At 37.2% G+C, this 24,696-nt stretch overlaps 1 protein-coding gene across 1 annotated transcript in view; it reads right to left on the reverse strand.

Annotated features, from left to right (window-relative positions):
• The window catches only part of PRKACA (protein kinase cAMP-activated catalytic subunit alpha), a 58,911-nt gene extending 58,691 nt beyond the window's left edge, over window positions 1-220 (reverse strand). The window contains exon 1 of the mRNA XM_070937406.1: window positions 203-220. The gene's annotated coding sequence lies outside the window, so the exon portion shown is untranslated. The remainder of the gene's footprint in view (window positions 1-202) is intronic.
• Between the last annotated feature and the right edge of the window lie 24,476 nt (window positions 221-24,696).

Genomic DNA, 24,696 nt, shown 5'->3' on the forward strand with positions numbered 1-24,696 from the left:
TTAGGCTCTCCCACGAAAATCCTATGAAGAAAATTATGCTAAATATTTTCTAAATTTAGTAAAACTGTTGAAAAACACCACTAATTACTAATTAAGAACATAGTGTTACTTTCATATATTCTGTTGAGATAAATATGGATATTATAAAATTTAAAAAATACAAAGTTGTTTAAAGAACTGGTTGTACAAATTAAAATTATACCCTAATGTATACAAAATTCATCCTCAACTGTACAGCAGGCCTTTTTCTACAGATGGTACAGAAATTATAGTTGGAATTCTGCAAGAGAGTAAAAATATTCATTAAACTTATCTTCATGAATCTCAATACAGATTTTAAGAACAAAATAGTTGCTACTGCTAGTAAACAGAAATTTCCAGATTTCATAGGAATTAGTTCAGTTGGTAAACTGTTATCAGAAAGAGTCAGTTCTATATCAACTATTAACCCTACAGAACCATTTTACCTTATCTGTTGCTTGCTAGATATCCAAGTTTAAACTCCCATAATTTCTCAACCTCTACAATCATGCAGGGTAGGAAGCTGTGGAAATTTATGACTGTAAAATTTATGTGCTGTAAAAACTCTTCATATATCATAAAGATAAGATTAATTTATCTAGGAACATGGCATCCCAAGGCACAATTACTGCATTTTAAATTTAAAAAGTCATCAACATTTTTCTCATTGGTGTAAATCTTCTAATTCAACCAATAATCAATAAAACATTTTAATTATGTAAACTCAGTATTACAGTTCCTCCAAATTTATTTTTTTCTTTAAAACAAAACAATGACTAGCAGAAAATGGCAAAAACAATAATCTTGGAATATTCTAAAAATTAATATGGTTAGAGGTTTGCAGCCTCTATGTACAGTAGAAGTTACAAATGTAACATTGAAAAACATTATCAGAAAATAAGTTAATAAGGTGGTCCAGACATTATAAATCACCATCATTAGAAGAAACAGAATAATAAGCATTAAATAAAAATCAGATAAACACTAGCATTAAATTACCTTAAAAACAGCAGGGAAAGACATATATTTACAAAGCCTTGCTGAGAGAAGACCTAGCCTATATTTTCCTTTCATTTATTTAAGCATAATAGTAATTAGTATGACATAAATTGATACAGACAACTACCAAGAGTTATCTCATTGAAACTTTGCTGTTGGCTTCATCAGTGGAATGTGATGAAATATGGAAACAGGATACATTTGGAAGACCAGCGGGTCTTCCATATATCAAGTCATGAATATCCTCGTGTACTATTAACTGCAGAGGTGTCAAAATCAGCCACTTGTCTTTATATTTCATGCATAACAAAACTAAGTTTAAGAAAATATCTTTAAAGAAAATTTATGAAACTATCTTTTGAATTTGTTACCCACTAATGTCCAGCGTACAGAGCTATACATTTCATATTAATATACTATGATATTCCAAATAAAGGTTTCTGCACAGCATATCAAACGTACTTTCCGAAACACGTGAAGTGTTACTGGAAGCTTTAACAGTAGGAGATATATAAATTTTCTCAATTTAGTTTTAAAAATGCTAACTTTTATGTAAGTACCACAGTCAAGTGTAGAAATGGTTTCATCAATATTTCATACCATTGCCACCATTACAGGAGAAGAGTTGTCAATGTTCTGTAGAGAATTGTTATAGATTTTCAGCAAACTTTGCTTATTGCATTACTATATATATATATATGCTTACTTCAGCAAATAAATTAACAAGTAATACAGTATTGCTTACAATTCAGAGATTTGGTGAAAACATATAGAACTCCAATTCTAAACTAAGACTTTAAACATTTTTTTAAAGATACCTAAAACAGACAACAAAGTTAAGAATGAATACTTACCCTGAAACTTTTTAGAAATACTTATCCAAGCATACATTTGCAATATCAAGTGCTGCAGTGATTCAACATAAAAGGAACCCGAAATGAAAATTTGGAAGTCGGGATGCTTTGCCTTCTATTCAATTATTTAAATCTGATTTTTTAATATCACTAGTGTACTAGTATTAAGGGTAAACTAGCTTCAAAGATCTGATAATGAGAAACATATTCAATACTAGTCAGAACACCACAAACCAAATACTGTTTATGGCACCTGGTTTACTGATATGCATTCCTTTAAAGGTGTGTTGTTCTGTAAGAAGTAGCATGCTGTAGTTTATCTGCTTTTCTATGAACATTTGGAATCATTATTATAAGTTAGAACATACTGCATCTAACCATCACTGTTGCTTACCTGCTACCCTAAATAATAAATTTTGCATAGTTAATTCAGATTTACATACATCAATAAACAGCTGTAGCAAGCTGTATCCTTTCCTGGAATAGTCTGCAAAGTGTTTAGAACTTGTCAGAATCTAAACAAACTGTTTACAGCATTAGGCAGAACAGTAATAATGAAAATACATTTATACTTAATATATTACAATAATTTACAACTAAGAAATCAGAAAATGTATGTTTTGCTTTTGTGGTACATTTCTGTATGTTATATCTTTTCTCCTTATGATTCTAAAGTATAGGAAGGAGCAGGAAGCTATTATTTTTGCTGACTGATGAGGAAGGGTTCAATTCCAAGTTGGACTAATCCAAATTGTAGCCCCACCCCACATTCAATGCCCATCTAGCTTTGTCAAGTTTACATATTAAACAAAACCATTATTTGTTCTTAAAAGTAAAAAATCAGTGTGCCAGACTGCAATGCTAACCAATAGCTTACTTCCTGAACTTTCTGTTCCTTGTTTGCACTTCATCTTTTTTCTAAGTATATACTTGTAAGGTTATATGTTGGCCCTCACAGTCAATTTATTTACTTTTCTCAGCGTGAATATTTTCTAATTTATCAGCATATTTGACATCTTTGGTATGAACATTTCCACTAATTGTAAATGTCTGAAATCACTCAGGATTTAGTACAAATGTTTTTATTCTTTCAATGATTCTACTGTGCTAATGATTGATGCTGAAAAATATACATTACTTATATACCAGCAAAGGGAATCATCACTAATTTTCTCTGTGACTCCAATAACTATGTTAAGATTAAGCAAAGTGCAACAACAAAAATAAATATCTGCTCCAAAGCTTGTCTCATTAAGAGGGAAGAAAAGAGGGTTGAGTGAAGAGAGTCTAGGACTGGAAAGCAATCTTCAACAGAATAGCATGTTTGGAAATAATGTATAATATCTCCCTCTAGTGGCTGGACCATACAGAACAAGACCAAAGTGTAGTACAGTTTGTAACTATAGTAAGAGCAACGTATCCTCCTACAAATTTTTAAGTACACCAAATGTTTTAATCTTTTCATCAAAGAGGCTGGATCAAGACTTGGGAAGAACACAGTTTGTATTTAATAGTGTTCTGGATTAATAAGTTTAATTATATTTACTAATTAATTACAAGCTTTTAATAAAGGTTATAGTATGTAATTTGTGTTATGTACACATCAGATAATGTAGTGAAAGGATTAAGTTTCACTCTTTCCATGTATTTAAGTGGACCCAGAGACTGTTGGAAATTATGTGAAAGTCAATATGAAGATTATATTTATAATTATGTCCTTATTAGATTTGCTCAAGGTACCATATGTAGTACTTCTTTCTCACAATAATCCCATGAAGTTGGGTTCTGAGTCTCTATAAATTGAGAGGGAATAACTAACCAAAAACCACCCAGTGAATTTCTATGACTAAGGATGGATTTAAATCTAGGTCTCCCTAGTTGTAGTTTAATGTATTAACCATTTACACCATATTGCCTCCCCAACCTTTTTGGCACCAGGGACCAGTTTCGTGGAAGAACATTTTTCCATGGACTGGGGGGGGGGGGAGGGATGATTTCGATTTCACTTGCTTGCCCACCACTCACCTCCAGCTGTGTGACCTGGTTCCTAACAGGCCACAAACTGATACCAGTCCGTGGTCCAGGGGTTGTAGTCTATATGAATACTGAAGTACATAAATTCTTCAACTGTTTAACATTCTGCAATACTTCCTCATATATCTGTATTTATTCTAGCATTACATTGACAATTACAAGGTAACATAATTATACTAAACAGTTTAAAAATCCATATCAGTTATGCTTTATATAATAAATGTTCCTAAATTAGTTTATGACCTTAAGTTAAACAAGGTATTTTCTGTGGACCTTGGTGCCGGAAAAGTTGCCTGTGTAGTATTTGTTGCATAATATATATCCATACATACACTAAAAATAATCTGCATTATATTGCATTAGTATAAAGAAAAGAAGTCAAGAGTTGTATAAGGCAGCTTCAGTTCTTCTAGAAGTCATATATACCTATCTTTTCATTTATTCCATCTGCTTTCTAAGTATGCTGGGTAGCTGAGGGGGGAGTGGGGGAGAGCTGTTTGTTTTGAACTCACATGAAAATATATTGAACAGAGATGATCCACAATAAAGGAAGCACTTCCCAAAAACTCACTGAAAGATAAAATATTTGTTTTAGGAAAGTAGCACCTTTTTTCCTCTTTGAATTGTTATCTTAATGCCATTGCTTCTTTAATTATGTAATTTCTGTTTCAGTTTGCGAATACTGTAATTACAAACTACTCCTTTTCCCATAGAAATTGGATTTAATATCACACATTTCTGAATAAAACAAATTTTAGTCTATTCCTTTATTGCAATATTTTTGCAATCACAATGGAACTGCTCCTGCATTCCATGTTCAAATCTGAACATTGTTAATTCCTGGTTTGTAGAAAGGAGATTCCCTCATAATAGTATTAAAATTCAAATGTGTGTGTGTGTGTGTGTGTACACACACACACACACACACACACTTACTTAGGGACATGGCAAATAAAAATATTTAGATTTTTAACAATATACTTCAGAAAGATCACTATTAAAATTATTTAATCCAGAGAATGGTAGATGCAGAGAAAGTAGATAACTTCTATGGATAGGTATCTGATAGCTTGCAGCAGCTCTGAAAATTCATAATTTCAGCTGTTTTAACTACTTCAACAAAATATCTTCCCCTCCAAATTTCTGAAATGAAAAAGTACAGATGACACTGGTAACCAAATTGGTTTTTCACGTGGAAGGATAATTCAGCAATCCAGGCTGACCTCTAGAACTCAAAATACTTTAATGTTAAGTCTTTTACACTAACTTTAGCTAGTGAATCTCAGGGTTACTAAAAACACTGGCGATCCACATGAAAATGAAATCTGGGCCTAATGAAGTCTCCAGAGCCATTAGCACTTGCCTCCCAATCATCTTCATTGATATACTGAAAAAGTGGGATTAAGATTTTGAATTCCTATGTTTGCTGTGCTCCGCTTTCAGAAAGAATGCCCAGGGAACAGTTCACTGCTGTAAAGTTTTAGCTCCTTAAGCAGGTTGTTGCAAAACAGTCAAGATCCCAAATCTTCATTAAAGAACATAAAGCTGAATTAGTATAATTTCCAACCCAGCACAAGAGCGAGTCCATAGAGGCCAACAAGATAAGGAAGGATAAGATGACAAGATATAGTAAGCTGAACTGAATGGCACTGTATAAATCAAGAGGCCTACCTTTTTTTTAAAAAAAAAAACACAGAGTCTGTAGAAACCAGAAGGCAACCAGTTCCCCAAAACCATTCTTCACTTTCCTAAACTCCTTTGCTGGGCCCAGATTAGATCCACCTCATGGTAATGTGGAAATTTCCAATCAAACCTCCCTCCCAGGACATTATGATCACAATTACCCATTACTAGATAATACTACGATATACTTCCTTTGGCCTCCTCACAAACATCAGGCCTACCCTCACAGGACCAGGCAACCTGTTACTCCTCCTCACCTCCAGCATCCATCTTGCCAGCCTGGAATGTGGCTTCTCTGCACTTGCCTACGGCTCCCCAGAAGGGTCAATCCACGCTAACTGCTTGCTGGGGCTGTTTTAAGAAACCAACTCCAGGAGCAAGACTGGAAACACACACACACACACACACACACTCCGCAATAGCAAGCTATGGGCACACAAAATGGGATGGACCGTTTCCCCTGAGACCATATTTGTTTGCTTCATCACATACTTCTATGAAATCTAAGCTAAAACACACTGACTTCTAACTCTCACTCATCTCTGTAGATTAGAAAGAAGGGTGTGACCCAAATGGGCAACTCATCCTACATGCCTACGTTTACGCACTTTAACAGACTTTTTCTGTTTGGATGAGAAAAAGGGATGGATTTCTTCATACTTAGTGGCACCTGTAATTGCCTAGCATGTTAGCTATGGTATTTAATTCGGCCAGCTAAACCCCTGGTCCGTGAACTGGCATTGGGTCACACACAGCATGTCAGAAACTGGGCCATGCAAACACGCGAAGTCCCATCTGCAGGATGCAAGCAGCATGCAAAATCACGCCCCCTCTGGTCCACAGAAAAACTTATCTCTTCAGAACTGGTCCCTGGTGCCCAAAAGGTTGGGGGCCACTGACATAAAGGACCGATTATAGCAATGTTTTTCAGTAGTGTCAGGAATTTCAACTGCACAGAGAATAAATGCAGTGACTTAGGGAAACCAGGTTCAAATTTTCATGAAGATATATAAGCTAGATATAATTATTGTAAAGATACATGCCAGCTATAGTGGAAGAACCATGCACCAGGTCTTCAGTGCTTGAAGAAAAGGAGAAAGAGATGGCTTTAGCTAGCTTTGATAAGCACTGGTTACCCAAATCCACTCTCAAATGTATTTGGATTCATTACCAGTTTTTATTTCAGCCCAAAGGATTTTCACCTCTAATTTCAACACCCTAAACTTGTCTCATTCTTTTTTGAAAATTTATTACCTTCTGCATGTGAACCCACACTTCTGAGTTTGCTTAAAGGAGTCATGTTAATGGTTTCATTGTTTATTGTGAAGTTGCTACTTCTTTGGGATAAAACTTTGAAAGTTCTTTAATGAAGTCTCAAGTTATTTGTTTAGAATCTTCATTCTTACATGTTTGAATTGGCACTGGAATACCCAAAGGTTGCATTCTCTTCATTCTTAGTTTTCTGATTTTGCATTTTGTCAATATACACATTCCTTTTAAAGCCAAACAAACCATAAGACACCTGAATGTTGCCTCAATGATGCTAACAGCAGCATCAATTTTTATCTAAAATACTCATAATGACCTCATTATAAAGTTGATATTTCATGCTTTGATCAGCATGTCATAACAATAAATAAATAAAACAAATTCACCAGCTGTGAGTGCTCTTTTTGTATTTGACACTTTCTCCACAAAGTGGCATATACAGTATTATCCACCATTTTATTTGTGCAATCATCATGTGAGATGAGTATTATGATTGGAAACTGTCCTAACATGGAGGTGAACTCCATAGCTCTGAAGTCCTATTCTAACATTAATAATATTGGCTCTGGTTTCCTCTTATTTTAAGGAAATATTCCTTATCCCACATAAAACACCATAAGTGGCTAACAGAAGACTAATTTTGTGTTTTCTTCTGGCAAGAATTTTCTACCAACTTTCCACAAATATACAACTATTTAATCAACCTATAATAAATGAAGGAAGCACTTGATCTAATCACCAGAACATTTCCCTCTCCTTTTAACACAGGGCCATTTTTATTATTGCATGTCTAGAAGTTTGAAAAAGATGGGTACTCAATACATTTCATTTAGATACTTCCTATCATAATTTAATAATTATGGTGAAAGGAATTAAGGCCATGTCTGATTCTATGCAAAGCAACATTTGTCACACAGAGACACAATCTGCAAGTCACAGCCTGCTCTTGATCTACCTGTTTTGGAAAATAAGGAAAAAGTGATGCTAAACCTATTGGTGAAAAGCCTAAATTGTATTCATTCATTCATTCATTCATTCATTCATTCATTCATTCATTCATTCATTATTTATTTATTTATTTATTTATTTATTTATTTATTTATTTATTTATTTATTTATTTTTCAAACTTCTATACCGCCCTTCTCCTTTCGGACTCAGAGCGGTGAACAGCCAAAATAAAACATTTATACATAAAGTTACAGTTAAAAATAGATTTAAAATAATTAGATAAATTTGGCCCGTAGTTTAAAATTTATCAACTTAAAATCCGTATCAAATTTTAAAACCAACCATAAAATCAAGACAGACCGGCTAACTGAAAAAAAAAAGTTCATATTCATAAATGTTTGATTCCAAAATATTAATTACCAGGAAATACATATAATCAATCTCAATATTGTCTTAATTCTATACCACAGTTAATGAAATTATGTTCAAAAAAATGTGAATTTCTATTTTAGTGTTACATTTATTTGAAATAAAGTTTAATACTTTCAAATTTACTTTTAATAGCATATTGATATTGCTGAGAAGATTGCAATGATTTAATATTAAATGAGCATCTTCCCTATTCAGGTTTTCCTTCCTTTTGGGTAAATATAGGAATATATCTTGAATTTTCTATTATATACAATATCTTAAAACTTTATATTTTAGCAATATCTGGAGAGCAACAACTTTTAACATTAAGCATTTTGTTAATTGTTCCAGCAATTCAATAGGAATGTGAAAATGTTGATGTGAGCTACTTTGACAATATCTACATACCTTTGGAAAGTGAAATCTAAGTATTGAGAAGAGGAACATGGAACTCCTAGTAACAGCACCCAGCTTAGTCAACTAAGGCAGGAGGGAGAATCGAAAAGAGGATTTTCCTAGTTATACTACAAAAGGTCTGGCAGCAAGGAGAAAAATAGGAATATGGTTTCAATATCTTCCTATCAGTTGGCACCTAATGTAACCAGTAATAGGCTGGAAGGAGGCCTCTGAAAGGGAGAAGTAATGAGCACTGTTTTATATTCACAGAATCATCCTGGAGGATGATTTTCCTAAGACATTTAAATATTTTCCTTACCAAGAATTTGAACCTGGATCTCCACTATGTCACAGGTAGATAGTATCATAGCTAGCTAGTATCAAATAAAAAGCTGGGTTGATGAAAAACAGAAGGTAGTGTTTGCTGTGTCCTGCAATCTTCTTTCTGATACATATGAACCTATTCAGGAAACAATTAAAAATATGTGGCCTGATTTCATATTTGCAGCAGAGCATAAAACAACACTGTGAGGAAAGACAGAAGGAGAAAGATATTTTTGTGTGCAAGAAGAGATGCCTCTACCGCCCAGGCTCACTATGCTACGAGAGCACTAAGCTCCACCAAATAGACTGAATATAAAGACTAGTAACCCATTCTTTAAATTTAAAATCAAATTTTCACCCCGCAGGTTGTAAAGTCATGTTTAAAAAATGATCTCAGAAGCTTGGAGAATAAAGCATGCTGAAGCTATAAAAAGTATAAGCATATTGTAAATTTTACTGCATTACCAATAGACCTATGAAAATGACATAAAATGAATGGCAATTAAATCTGCATAATTTGTAAGCCCTGTGAAATATGATTGTATGCAACAACTATAGATTATCTTTCAGGAACACTGGGTTTGCGAAGAATTTACAATATGCATAAATCAATCACAAACAATTCTTTCAAGCTGCATTTATTATTACCTGTATTAAGATAATCACATTTCCCCTAAAGTTTAAATGGTGCCAAACCTTAAGGAATGCTTCCCTCAGGAAGATTTGATTGCAACTTGGTCTTCAGATGGCAAATTAAAAGCTCTCTTGGGTACATCACTAGTGGTTAGATGATTTAACTGCTAGGAAACGTGAATGTAAGCTATAGTTTTATATTTATTACCTGTTCATTTAATTCAATAATATTGATATTTATTTTTAACACAATGTAGTAGGATTTAACTTCCTAAATCCATTCTACATTGAACTGCAACTCCCATGAGTCCTTGAATGCATAACCAAAGTTCATGCCAACTGGAAACAATCACAGCTTCCAGTGAATTTGACAGATAACAGGTCTCATCCAGAATAAAATAACACTTTTTACAGTGACTTGACATGCTAGCAATTTCATTAAAAAAAGCTACTATCAACTCAATCATAAAATGCACATTTTTCTGACCAATATATTTTGTTGAAGAGATTGTCTGTGGTTGCTGTTTTACATTAGCAGGCAAAACTGCAGACATCTGGATGTCCCATTTAATTATAATAGTACTGAAACAATTTAAGCTCTGAAAAGCTTCAGGCACAGCATCTATATTTAGCTGTTTAAAAGGCAAAAGATTATTAATACAGATCCTTCCTGGATCAGATAGCACATCTGTAAGGAAGTTCTATGCAACAACAACAACAACAACAAAGAAGGATATAATTCTTTTTTCTTTACTCAAATTTACTGAGAGCAGAATTGGATGTACTGAGTCAATAAAGGAGCCTATTTTGTACTACAGACCAACATATATAAGTATTTTCCTATCTAGCCCAGAACCTAATTCTTCCTACTTTGATTTTTAATTTTAAACAAATAATGCTAAATTTTACATGCAATTCATAAACTATATTTTATTTAGTTATACCTCGCCTTTTTTTCTGCTCATGTAACAGTTTGAAAGCATGCAAATGTGAATACCTAGGTACCACTTCAGTGGGAAGGTAACAGCATTCTGTGCATTTCGGTTTATAGTCATACTGGCCACATACTGACCATGGAAATGTCTTCGGATGACATTGGCGCTTTTGGGTAAGAAACAGAGATAAGCATTGTCCCCTAGAATCAGACACAACTGGACAGGGGAAAACTTTACCTTTATCCTGCCTTTATTTTTCCAAATAACTCAAGGCAGTGAAAGTGCTTAATGCTCCTTCATCCTATTTTCCCCATTTGTACAACTAGCTGTAAAAAAATACTCTTCTAATCCAGATGTTTTTCTTGGCGTCCGATCTACTGAATAGAGTTCTATAGCATAGCAAAATATAGAACAGTGAGAGCAACCTAACAATATGTAGTACCCAAGTGTGATTTGCTGTTTCTGGAGTCCAGTTTAACCACACTTAATGATTACTGGTGCAGTTGCTTGCCATTTGAAACAGCAAACACACAAAACAATATATGCTATAAACTAGAGCTAACATATTAGTATAATAACCTCCTTAAACTATTCCTAAATAAGTCCAAGAAAATAAACAAAGCTGATTTCACATGTGCATGACATTTCCTCCACCTAGTATATAATCATTTCCCTTATATTAGGCATTAATTATATTGCTTGGCATGTAATGTAGCCAGGGTGGATAAAAATCAATGATTTTTTTAAAAAAATCAAAAAAAGTCAGATTTTTTTGATTTAAATTGGATTTTTTTATTTAAATCAGATTTTTTTGATTTTTACTGAATTTATTTAAAAAAAAAACTTTTGGGGTAAAAATCTATCGTAAGATAGTTTTCTATTTAAGATACATAAATAATTTAGTTTATTCAGCATGAAATGGAGCTTAGTTATGTAGCACAAGGCTGTATATTCTGCAACACTGGGACTATCGGTGAGTCAACAGCGGGTCAAAGGAGTAGCAGAGATGACAATTGCACTTTAAAAATTATGATTTAAATCGAGTTGATTTAAATCAAGTCTTTTTACTAGTGATTTAAATCATGATTTAAATCGACTCGATTTAAATCAAATCCACCCTGAATGTAGCTCAGAGCAAGCCAAAAGTTATCCATTTATCATACAGAAGTTCTGAAGCGCTCATATTTTGCAAACTTTGTGTAATAACTTCCAAAGGAGGTTATGTTAAAAATGTACAGATTTGATTGCATAGATTAGGAAATGGTTATTAGAATATGAAAACTAGAGGACATGTATTTTGTGTATATATACACACACAAACGCACACATACATACACACTAAATTAAAAGACAATTAATCTAACAGGCATATAGGATTCAGTTAAAATAACCCAAATAAATTTTAAATTAAAATGCCTACTTTGTTTCTCTAATTAAAAAATTCTGCAACTGAGCACTGTAGTCACAATGGAAAAATTGTGATGTGCTTTTTTCTTAAATACACAAAACAGCCGAGCTACTATCTATCCATATTCTACAATTCTACAGATAAAATACTTTGTAAATCATTTTTCTATTAAAACATTTGAATTTAACATATTCAAATTCAGAACTGAGATATATATTTTGCAAATTTAACTGTAACTAAATATATCATTGAACTGTACAATTTATTTCTAATAGATTTGTTATTTTGCTCTGAAAACTTTGCTTGAGGTTAATAAGGGAAATATGATATTTAGAAACTTTTAAAATATGAACTCAACTTGGTTTATGGCAGTGAATAAGTGCTGAATAGGGTAAAAGCAAAATATTTATTTTATTTATTTATTTATTTATTCGAATTTCTATACCGCCCTTCTCCTTTCGGACTCAGGGCGGTGAACAGCCAGATAAAAAACATCTATACAAACATCACAGTTAAAAATAAAGTTAAAATAATTGATAAATTTGGCCCATAATTTAAAACTTGTCAATTAAAATAAATATTAAAATTTTTAAAACTAACCCTAAAATCAGGACAGACCGGCTAGCTGAAAAAAATAAGTTTTTAGGGCCCGACGAAAAATCCGGAGGTCGGAAATCACTCGTATCTCTGGGGGTAGATTGTTCCATAGGGTAGGTGCCACCACAGAGAAGGCTCTCCTCCTGGGGGTCGTCAGCCGGCATTGTCTGGCCGACGGCACCCTGAGGAGGCCCTCTCTGTGGGAGCGAACTGGCCGGTGGGAGGCTATTGGTGGCAGAAGGCGATCCCGTAAGTAACCTGGCCCTAAGCCATGGAGCGCTTTAAAGGTGATCACCAACACCTTGAAGCGCACCCGGAAGTCCACCGGAAGCCAATGCAGCTCGCGCAGGAGAGGAGTCACATGGGAGCGCCCCGTCGCTCCCATAATCCCCCGCGCAGCCGCATTCTGCACCAGTTGGAGCCTCCGGGTGCACCCCAAGGGGAGCCCCATGTAGAGAGCGTTACAATAGTCCAGACGAGAAGTGTACATTCCAAGTCCATAGTAATAAATAGCATGATTTTCTTAAAACAATGACTAAGGATAGCAAATGATATACTGGATTTGTGACCTATTATGTAGCTGCTCCTTGAATAAGGTTTGCTTCAGTCTCAAGCATCATTAGGTAAATTGAATAAGTTAGAAAGTTTATTCCTAGACAAACAGCCAGATATCTGAACTCCACCCATAATTCTGGGAAGAATTCTGAGATGATATACTCAAGCAAACACTGACTCAACACCTGCTTAGGAGCAGCAAGCAATAAGCAGAGCTATTATTGCACTGCATAGAGAGATGTGTTTTAGTACTAGTTTACAAGCTCGTTCACAAAGTTCTGATCATCTTCTCATGTGAGGAGTGATGGGCTCTTCTATCATACACTAGCACCTAGAAGTTCTGATTGATCTTCTAGAGCAGAGGTGGGAAATGATGGCCCTTTTATGACTTGTGGACTTCAGCTCTCAGAATTCCTGAGCCAGACGGCTCAGGAATTCTGGGAGTTGAAATCCACAAATCATAAAGGTGTCATTGTTCCCCACCTCTGTTCTGGAGCAAAGTTCTCCAACCTTTCTGGATTTGTGAACTGGTGGAGGGGGGAAGGGGATGGTTCTACATGAGCGGCTAGCAAGCGCGTTTGTGTGCCCAGCTCCATTTGCCCACTGCTTCCACAACCTGGTTCCAAATGGCTCATGCCCTAGTAGTGGCCTACAGCCTGGGGGTTGAGGACCCCTATTCTAGAGTACAGAGACTTCATGCAAAATTGCTTGTTATTCTTTTGCTTGTTCTTTCCAGATAACTTTAAATCAGGAGTGTCCAACCTACAGCCCATGAGCCACATGCAGTCCAGGACAGCTAGCATTAGGTCCCACAAGATGATATAAAGAAATGAAGTTTGTTATTTATATAAACTATATATTTCATATGCAGCCAAATCCTCTTCACTCAATGCAGCGCAGGCATGCTAAAAAGTTAGACAACCATGCTTTAAATTAAACCTAGTTTTAAGGATATTAATTTAATAATTGTACAGAGAAGTATTAGCTGTATTTATATTAAAGACATTTTTATTATTAATCTAGTATGCTTCCAGATGAACAGCTCGGTGCTAACATTCAAAAGATATTCATCTGTTCATGCAGCATAGCAAGCCACATTATGATTTCTTAGGTTTGGGTTCAATGTGTTGTGTGAAGCCAGCCAAGGTGATTTGTAAACTATAGCTGATGATTTAAAATACTGTGAGAACATTAGCAGTGAGAATGTAAATAGCTGTGGCTTATTCATATAATACAACTATGATTTAGCTGTTCTGTCTTTCCTCCTTAAATGACATTTTCCAGTCAGAAAGGAGAAAGGAAAACTGACAGAAAAGAATAAGTTGAAAAGTAAAAAATGATTTTTGAACCTCTGTAAAATTCCATGATTGAAGAGATAATCATGCAATATAAGTTTTATCTGGAACATCCTGATAAAAACAAAAAGGCACATTTGCATGCATGAACAGCACGCATGCCACTAGTTTCTTAAAATACAGATAAAAGAAGTCAGTCAAAAGGAAAAGGGGGACAGAACAAATTTTTAAAAAGTCTTTGAGATCTGGTCATCATCCTGTGAATATACTCTTGGCTAAAAGATTCTGTCTTCTGCTTCCAGTATAAAACTTACGCCGAACTCTCTGCCTTCCATCTAGATATGCTACACACATTGCTTGTTGTTGTTAATACTTCCATCTGAGGGCTATTTTCCTTCCTTCCTTCCTGCCTGCCTGCTCAATTTGCCAGTCCAGTTCTGCATCTTCCTTTAGGGGTGGGAGGAATACTTCCGGCTGTCTTTCCTGAATTAAGTAGCCTTCATTTGCGTTTTAACAGAGCCAGCTGTCTACAAACAGGAACCTCTCATACCTGCCTAGAAGCAACAGCAAAAAGTGTTAGCAACAGTATGCAATGTATATCCTTATCAGAAAAACTGACCTAAGCAACCTGAATAAAACATTACACACAAATGTTTCTATACTCTTGTCACCTTAGGGCAAGGTAATTAACAAAGGAGAGCAAAAAAGCCGTCAGGAGTTTTAGGGGCAGAAATGTGACCAAAGGAAACGGGCATCGGATTTCGGGAACGCATGGGGAAAAAAATGAATAAAATCGCATAGACTGGCTGTCCTTTCCCGCGAGCCAACCCGGGCGCAGACAGAGCCAGACAAAGCATCCCGGGGAGAGAAGGGTTTGCTTTGCGCCGAGAAGCTCAAGAGCGGCTCCATGCGGGAAAGCTATTCCAGCTGAATCCCAAAAGGAACCGAAAGGACCGGGAAGCCTAAAAACACAGAAGCCGGGCCGGTCGGCTTGCACGGCTGCTTTAGCCAGGCAGGTAATTCCGGGAGGCCACGAATTAGATGTGAAGGCAGCGGCCAGATACCCTTGGAAGGGCTTCGGCAAAGGCCCTAAAGGGGATTCGGTGGCAACTTAGGCTGTCTGTTCTCCCGGCAGCTGCCAGCCAGGGAGACCCTCCCTCCCTGCTTCTCCGCACCCCCGTATTCTTCTCCGCTCTCCCAGCCCGATTTCCCCAGAGAGAGAGAGAGAGAGAGAGAGAGGTCCGATGCATCGGGACCCCGCATCCCGCTTGGCAGTCAGTGCCGGACACGGGCTCGCCCCCGACAGCGAAAGCCCTCGGGCCCGGCTTCCCCGGTGGCTCCTACCTCGCCCAAACCCGGCTTGCAGCAATCGCTATTCTTCCCCCCCCCCGCCCCCCCCCCCGCCCAACACACACACTCACCGCTCTCAATCTCGCCGCCTTTCTTGGCCGTGGCCGCGTTGCCCATGGCCAGGCGGGGCCGGGCTTGGGCTTGGGCTGGGCCCACGGGGAGGGGGCGTTCTCCCCGCACAGACGGTCCAGGCTGCAGGAGGCTCCGGCTGGGCCCAGCCAGGCCCAATCCCCCCCTCCCCGGCAGACCCGGTGTTGCCTCCGCCCCCTCTCCCCCCCCTGGCAGAGGTAGCTGCGCAGGCACCGCCCCGACCTCGCATGCTATTGGCTACCCAGCTTCGCTCACCTTCGTTCACTGGTCTCGTCGGCATGGCCCGAGCTGTTATTGGCCCTCAGATCCGTGACGGGTTCCTCATATACGGTCGCCTCCTTCCTGCGCAAACGTGCCGGGTTGAAGCGATTACGTTTCTATGATTGGCTAAGTGACGATGTAGAGACTCGCCCATTCCCTGGAGATCCGCTCGTTGGCTGGGCCGGGGAGATGAGGGTCTCAGCTGAGCGCTCAGGCTCTCGAGATGGTCCGCGTTCCGAAGTATAAAGGGTGGAGCTCGAGATGGGGGTTGGAATGTATTTTAGGAAGGCGCAGGAAGGGGGCGGAGCGTCCGCGCTCTAGATTCGGGACGCGTTCGGAAGGGAATATTGAGCAGAAATAAATGCAGGGTTCCATTCTACTGCAGGGAAAAGGGATTTTTTATTTTTTTATTTATTTATTTATTTTGCTTTAAAGTCTTCCCGTGTCCTCAGTTGACCAGTACAGTAGGGTCATTTTTTCAAATGGTGGTCAAAGCGATCGGCGTTCGGAGTAACAATTGATGTTCGGTTGAGCCATGTGCTTTAAACTCGCCTTGTACCTATGAACGGCTAGCACGCTTAATTCGTGCAGTTAAGAGGACAGAGAAGGGATTTTCGGAACAATCTTTGAAAGCCTGTATCGCATGTACATCGGGGCTCGTTTACCCATCCAGTCTTGTGCTTATGTTCTAAAAACCGGTCGGTAGTCGGTCTCCTTCGCCATAGCTGAAGATCATGGGAGAGAAGGAGTTAAAAGTAAATTCAGACATTTCTGCAGGATTACAACATTTTTAAAAAATAAATGGGAAAGTGGGAGAACAGGATTCAGTGTTTATGTAAGGAGACTTTCTTATGTATGTAATGCAATACGTAGATTTTGGAGCATACCACTGGTTTTTGTTAGCATCTTATTTACAGATGTAAAGGTTATGGAGAGTTCTTGGCTTTCACATTTCTACTGATCTGTGCTTGATTGTTGTGAATTCTTTAATAGACAGCTGTGTATCATTGTCATTATAAAAATAAATGAATTGGTCAAAATCTGTCTTGTGACATCTTAAACACTAATATATTTAATATTTATATTTGGATTGTTCTCATCAAACTCAGTGTAGGTAAATGCAGACAGACTTGAGTAATAAAAGGAAGTATTTCTTTAAACAATACATAAAGTATAAAACTTCCAGATGTAATTTAGGTGGCTTTAAAAAGGAACTAGACTAGACAGTTTAATGGAGAGAACTGTTGAAATGCTGAGGTCTTCATAGCTACCTAATTTCACACAGTACTTGAAGTCCCATGTATCAGTAGAATACAGGTAGTTCTTGACTTGTGACCACAATTGAGCCCCAAATTTTTTATTAAATGAGACATTTGTTAAGTGAATTTTGCCCCATTTTTCCCCCTTTCTTGCCTCAAGTGTTTAAGTGAAACATTGAAGTTAAGTTAGTGACATAATTGTTAAATGAATCTGGCTTCCCCACTGCTTGTCAGAAGATTGCAAAAAGTGATCACATGACCCTGGGACATTGCAACCATTATGAATATGAACCAGCTGCCAAGCATCTGAATTCTGATCACATGACCTCAGGCACACTACAACGGTTGTAAGTGAAAAACAGTCATAAATCACTTTTATCAAAGCCAGTCTTAACTTTGAACGGTCACTTAATGAACTGTTATAAGTTGAGGACTACCTGTAGGACTGTTACTTCTTGTTGACTCATTAGCTGGGGTGAAAATTAGCACAAGATCTTATGGTCCTGTGAGGACACATAAAAAGCTAATGTTGCAACCAAAATTACAAATTTATGAAATATTATGCAGAATATATAAAGATCAGACAATATAATTTCTGTTCCCAGGAGAGGCAGAAAGATGCCATAGACAGCTATAAACATTCCCTGGAAGTTGGTTAAAGCTAAAGATAAGCAAGTGATTATAGAGCAAGAGTAATGTATACATTTTATGGGGAATGCATCCAGGTTCAAATACTCTGGTTGCATTTAGCTTGTTTTGTGTTATATCCTGATTGATTTCTCCTCAGGTCTCATGTTTATTTCTGGAATGTTCTACAGAAGGTGGCCTTGTTGTTATTTGCCTCCTGCTTCTCCAACAGAATGTCAGAAAGCAGCATGAGAAATCTATATTCACATGAAAAACTTGTGTTGTAATAATGCGCATATTTACTTAGAAGGGCCAGGTAGGTTAGTTCAGTAGAACATACTGTATATGAATCTGGTAAAACAGCTGCATGAAGTTTATCACATTAGGTTCTTAGAATAGCTATGTAATGACATTTCTTCTTTCCTTCAAAAATCTTACTTTGCTGCAAAGCTTTCTTGAGCAACTTGTTTCCTTTATATAATATATTTCAGCATATAACTATTGTACAGTTATCTCCCCTTTTATTATTTACCTTGCCTTGAATTTTAGGTTTTGATCTCTTTGGACTTTTCATATTTTGTCTAGCATACTTTACTGGCATATAAATAAGAATTTCACTGCTGATCATACAAAATCTTAGCTGGTAAACATACTCATTTGCTTTTATTTTTATACAGTGTTCTGACAAAGAATGGAACCTATAGGAAATGTGCAGTACCACTGATATGCCATACTATTCAGTGGGATTCAATCTTAGTTGTGGTGGTTCACAACTCAACTATAAAGGTACTAATGTTCTAGTATGTGTTGTTTCATAATTCAATGTTCTATCTTTTTATGTTAAGCTCTCAAGACAATTCAATAAAATAATTTCTACAAATATAAGAAAAGGCAGATAAGACCAATGCTAGTTTATTCAGTATCCTGTGGATTGGGGTATAGTGTTAATAGGGAGAATTCTTGGATGGATTTGATCTGGGAATTGGTTATTGCAACGACAGGGGAAAGAATATTGCATTTAATGCCATGCCACTCCCACTGATTAGGTTGGCTCATGATAAATATTAAATGGAGCTCCCTGACCCAGATCCCATCTCTTCCTCCCATCTGTTTCTTGTGCTCAGAAATAACCAACACTATATTGCTGTGTGTTATAGTAAAAAGTATTTTGCTGCTATAGATTAGGTATATTTATTTTTCTTTGTTTTTTTAAGGATGGTAATTTTTATTTAGATCTGTGCTTGCTGGAGTTAGGCCGTGTGTATCCAAAACACTTAGAGGTTTTTTTGTCAAAGGCCTTTCATGCAGGGTCTCAGTTTCTGTGCAGTAGACCACATTTCTGCTGGTTGCCCCCAAATTCAATCATCAGATGTATTACTAAAGGAGTAAGATGATGGTTCAGGATTCCCAAGGAAGCATGACATGAATTGAAATGTACTTGCACCGCACAGCAAGGCCAATTTTAAAAATTGTTGGATTTACCCAATATGTTAGGCAGATGGCTAGATGGATGGGCTTACAAATTATAGGTTTTGAAAGTGAGAAAGAAAGATTAGGAATTTCTATGGGGTAAAGAAATTCTGCCTGTTCCCTGATTTTTAGTCCCTTATTTATTCTTATTAGAAACCCCTTACTTTACTTACATCAACCAGAGAAGAAAAAATATATTACAAACTACACATATTGACTCTGACGTAAATCTCACCATCTTCAGTGGGTTTACCACCTAATTAATGTGCTGGGAATAGTAGTTTTGGGGCCATTTTCAATGTTTCTTAACAATTACTCATGCGAGCTCTCTGCCTTCGTTCGCTGCCTGATACTTAACTGCCCCTGAATAGGTAACATATTGTACTCCAGGGCTTCTCAAACGATCTGTGATGAAGAACCAGTTTTTAAAATAATTTCCAACATACTGTGTACTGATTCTTTTGTAAAATACAATAATATGAATTATTAGAAAAATGAAATAAAACTCCCCAATGACATATAAAATACAAACCCGTCCAAATTGCACTTCAAGAAAATAACTTTTCAGAGATTTAAAGTGAGGTGATATCAAGAGCTGGTAGAGCTGAATGCTATTTCAGAGGGGGAAAGAAATCAAATAAAACTGCCCTTGCTATTTCTTGTTCTACCGCCCTGAAATGGCCAAGCTTAGGATGTAGATGTAAATCAGCCCTTCGCCATGGCAAAGCACTATCCATATATAAGTTTCATGCGGGCAGGGTATGACTTTAGATGATGAGTCACACCACAGGTGGTCTCAATCATGTCATGTGCTTTTAAGAGCTCATAAGGGAGAAGCTTTGGTGATGGGAGCCTGTGGAGAAAGGGTACTTTGCACACCACAGGAGAGCACTCCACATTTAAAAACCAGCCTCTTTGGGGAAAGGGGTTGGGAGAATATTCATCCTCTTCACTTGAAAAAGTGTGTGTTCACCTGCTCTACTAAAACCCCTACAGGTTAGCCTCACCAGGACTATGGCAAGAAGACCTAAATACCCTCTCCAGGAACAAGGTTATCTTGACCATGATATCCACACCAGTAAACCAGGGAAGAGGGAAGGAAAATTTTGTCAGCATGAATGGTCAAAGCAGTCTTCCTTGGCTTACCTTACATTTCATATTAACACTGTACTGCTTGTGTGGTATAGGCCAAAGTATAGTGACATATATTATTATTAGCTTCTAAGAGAAGGTTTGGTACAATCCTCTCCCATTCCTGGAGGATGGAAAGTATGGATCTGATCAGGAATTGTTCCCAAGATTAGGCTGTTGGTTTGAGTTCCGAGCTTGGCAATTTGGTTGCAAACATTTCGTCACCATTCGAGGAGACATCGTCAGCATTTTCAATTGTTCAAAACGCACTGACAATGTCTCCTCGAATGGTGACAAAACGTTTGCAACTAAATTGCCAAGCTCGGAGCTCAAACCAATAGCCTAACTACCAACCCAAGCTACCAATATTCAAACACATTGTTCCCAAGATGTGGATCTCTCCAGAACCTGTAATTAACTATGATGCATTTATGTAGATGTCTGATACCGCATCCATCATAACACATTAAAGAACAGTAGCCACAGTGCTCCCATTTCATTTCTCCAGCAATAGGATGCATAAACCACAATTAGTGCTGTATTCATATACCATAGATTTAAACACAGACTACATTGCTATGTTAGTTCTCTTATAAAACAGCACAGATGACTGCAGTTGTCTTTTCCTCCATTTTACTTTGCAGACTCAAATATAGATACTAGTCATTTTATTGTGGCACTAAAACCAGAGCTAGCTATGTTGAAATATCCAGATGAATCTTTTAATCCTCTCCCTTTAGCCAGGCTTCTACATTCATACAACCTAACAGGCATGCCAAAGGTTTAATATTAGATATCACACTGTCGCCCCTGACCATTATTCAAATCATGGGATGCGTGTTACATAAAATCAAACCACATTTTTTTTCTCTTGAGATTATTAAGGAAAGAAACATTTTAATGTATGTATGTATGTGTGTGTGTATGTATGTGTGTGTGCGTGTGTGTGCATTTGTGTGTGTGTGTGTGTGTGTGTGTATATATATATAGATAGATAGATAGATAGATAGATAGATAGATAGATAGATAGATATAGATATATATAGATATATAAAATATATTTTACTGATAAAGAAATAAAGGGAGACTGGTATATATAATAAAGGGAGACCTTTGTTTCTTTATCAGTAAAATATATTTGGTATAAAAATGGTTTGTTGTGGATGCAACTGCTTGAGGGCTCCTGGGTTGGAGCTGAAAGGCAAAAGAGAACAGAATGCTCTCTCCCACATGTTGGAGTAGACCAGGTGTCTCGGTAAAACACTTAAAATATATATATATACATATATATATATAGAAAAATTGGCTTAGGGACATGGTGGCTCAGTGATCAGAAGGTCGGCAGTTCACTGGCTTGAATCCCTGGTGCTGTGTAATGGAGTGAGCTCCCGTTACATGTCCCAGCTTCTGCCAACCTAGCAGTTCGAAAGCGCGTAAAAAATGCAAGTAGAAAAATAGGGACCACTTTGGTGGGAAGGTAACAGCGCTCTGTGCACCTTCGGCATTTAGTCAGCGCTGGCTTTTTGGCTTAGAAACGGAGATGAGCATCACCCCTAGAGCCAGAAACGACTAGCATGCATATGCGGAGGAACCTTTACCTTATATAAAGGCTTAAAGTGTTGGACTTGGATTACTTATTTGACCATGGAACTCATCAGCTGCCTTTGGGCCAATTGTTTTCAACCTAATACCTTCTCAGAATTGTTTTTATTGCGAGATAAATGCAATGAAGTATTTGCAATTGCAGCCTAGCTAGAAACTTTTGTGTTTCCTCCCTCACCTCAGATTCTTAACAGATAGTTTCAATTATAGTTTGACCATTGAATATACCAACCAGATGGATTGTGTAATGTAAGCCATCTGGCCCTGCCAGAAAATAGAAGATTTTCCTGGCCAGGGCTGCTTCCTGAGGGTGGAAACTGTCTCATTGTTAAAATGTGGGCATTGCATATGTTGACACAATGAGAGATACTTGTATCATGTGGGCTGTACCAAAGACATCCTCTCAGCATGGTCTTACTTATCTTTCCTCCATTTGTCTGATAGGGCATGTCTAGAACAGTTGGCTTAGTATTTCGCCTACGGACAACATGGATATCCTACTTCCCTGACTTGTTCTAGTGGGCTAACACTCTTCCCCCAGGGGTGGGATTCAACCGGTGTAACAACCGATTCGCTGAGCGCTTGTGTGGGTGCAGTGCGTTTGAAAACAGCTCTAAAACCTACCTTCTACTGCAGCCCCGGTGAGTAAAACAGCGGAGGTGTGACAATCTGCTTTGTTGTGCCTATCAGCTGAGCTTCAAACAAAGAAAATGTAGGTTGGTATAGCAAAGGGGCCTGCAGGCCCAGCTGATCGTCGGAGCAAACTGCTTCGCTCTCAGCTGATCGTCGGAGCTACAGGTTCACCCGAACTGGCTGAATCCCACCCCTGCTCTACTCCCCATCCTAAGAAGACTGTCTGTTGTCTCACAGGACAGACACAGTAATACATGTACAATTGTGGAAGTAGATACCTATGTTGACACTAATTCAACATAGCAGTCTGATTAGACTTGAAATATAGTTTGGAATACCATTTGTATGAAGATTATAATGATAAAAGCTGTTGTAAAATCTTAGAATTAGCATAAAGTTCTAGTTATTATTACTCAGAATTATTAATTACTACTGAGAAATTTTTGATTTGGAATAATTTTGGTGATTTCAGCTTCAGTTTCAAATAGTGCAGACCTCCATTTCTTGTTAAAATAAATACCGTGAAGAATATGTGAACCTACTTTTCTTTTATGGATAAAGACTTAACAATAAAATTAATTGCCAATATTTCTTTTTTCTTTTTGCAATATTAGAATTCCAAGATAAATTAGGAATTTCAGCAAAGATCAGAATGATAAGAAAATAGTAGAAACACCGGATTCGACTGAGCCATAAAATATCTCAATCTAAGTGAATGCAGCAACATAGAGATAATCAAGGGCATCATTCATTTTTAGAGCCGCAGCATGATGCTTGGTACACCTACCAAGCACCCCATCCTGATCGTGTTTTTTTAAAAAAATTAAATTATAAACAGGAATAGAAAGCTAGCATACTACAAAATCCCCACCTAAAGATGCCCAAAACATTTACAGTGAGTTTTGTCTTCCGGTCTGTGGATATTTTGTGATTGACTATATCCAGAGTAGCCCATAAGATGCTTTCAGTATTTTAAATATGTCAATTGGCTAAGAAATGTTGAGTTTCCTGGGGTATTTGAGCCCCATTTCTATCGTATCTTTCAAAAATCCCAAAACAGAAATATTGATAACAATGGTCCTGAAGTAATTAGCACCAAAAGCATCAAAGCAAGAGAGCACTGTTACATCACAGACATCTGCAACATAAAAAGCGGATTGCTGTTGAAATACTGTAAAATACGGTGCATACAGGAAACAGAGAGAGAATCAACAGTTACGTTACTTGGTGATCGGGGGCAAATAAGAACTGTCTCTAGGTACCCAAATGCTTGTAAAAGTGATTGTACTGCTGCTACTTCTTGTTTAATAATAAAGTGGATGGGCTAATAAAAAGCAGGTAGGGGAAATAATTGTTTTGAGAAAACACTAAAAGAAGATAAACAGAAAACAGTTGTAGCGGAAGAGTAGCAGAGCACCAAAGGCAAACATTCAGATGCCAAGAGAGAATTCCGTATCTCTATTGAAAAGGTAGTCCTTGATTAATGAGGTAGTCCTTGATTAATGATAATTGAACCCAAATTTTCTGTTGCTAAGTAAAGTATTTGTTAAGTTTTGTCCATCCTTTTTTACAACTTTTCTTGCTATAGTTAAGTGAACCATTGAGGTTGTTAAGTTAGTGACATGGTTGTTAAGTGAATCTGGCCTCCTCATTGACTTGCTTGTCAGAAAGACACAAAAGTTGATCACATGACCCTCAGGATACTGCAGCTGTCAGAAACATGAGACAGTTGCCAAGTGTCCGAATTTTGATTACATGACCATGGGGATGCTGCAACGGTCATAAGTGAGAAAAATGATCCTGTCACTTTTTTTTCAGTGCCATTGTAACTTTGAACAAATTGCTGTAAGTTGGGACTACCTGTATGCAAAATATGTACCAATATCCCTAAAGGCACCAACTGTGGTTTG

The sequence above is a fragment of the Pituophis catenifer genome, unplaced genomic scaffold (genome assembly GCF_029215685.1).
Source record: "Pituophis catenifer annectens isolate HBS135680 unplaced genomic scaffold, rPitCat1.0.hap2 SCAF_2, whole genome shotgun sequence".
In the NCBI taxonomy this organism is placed as follows: domain Eukaryota; kingdom Metazoa; phylum Chordata; class Lepidosauria; order Squamata; family Colubridae; genus Pituophis; species Pituophis catenifer.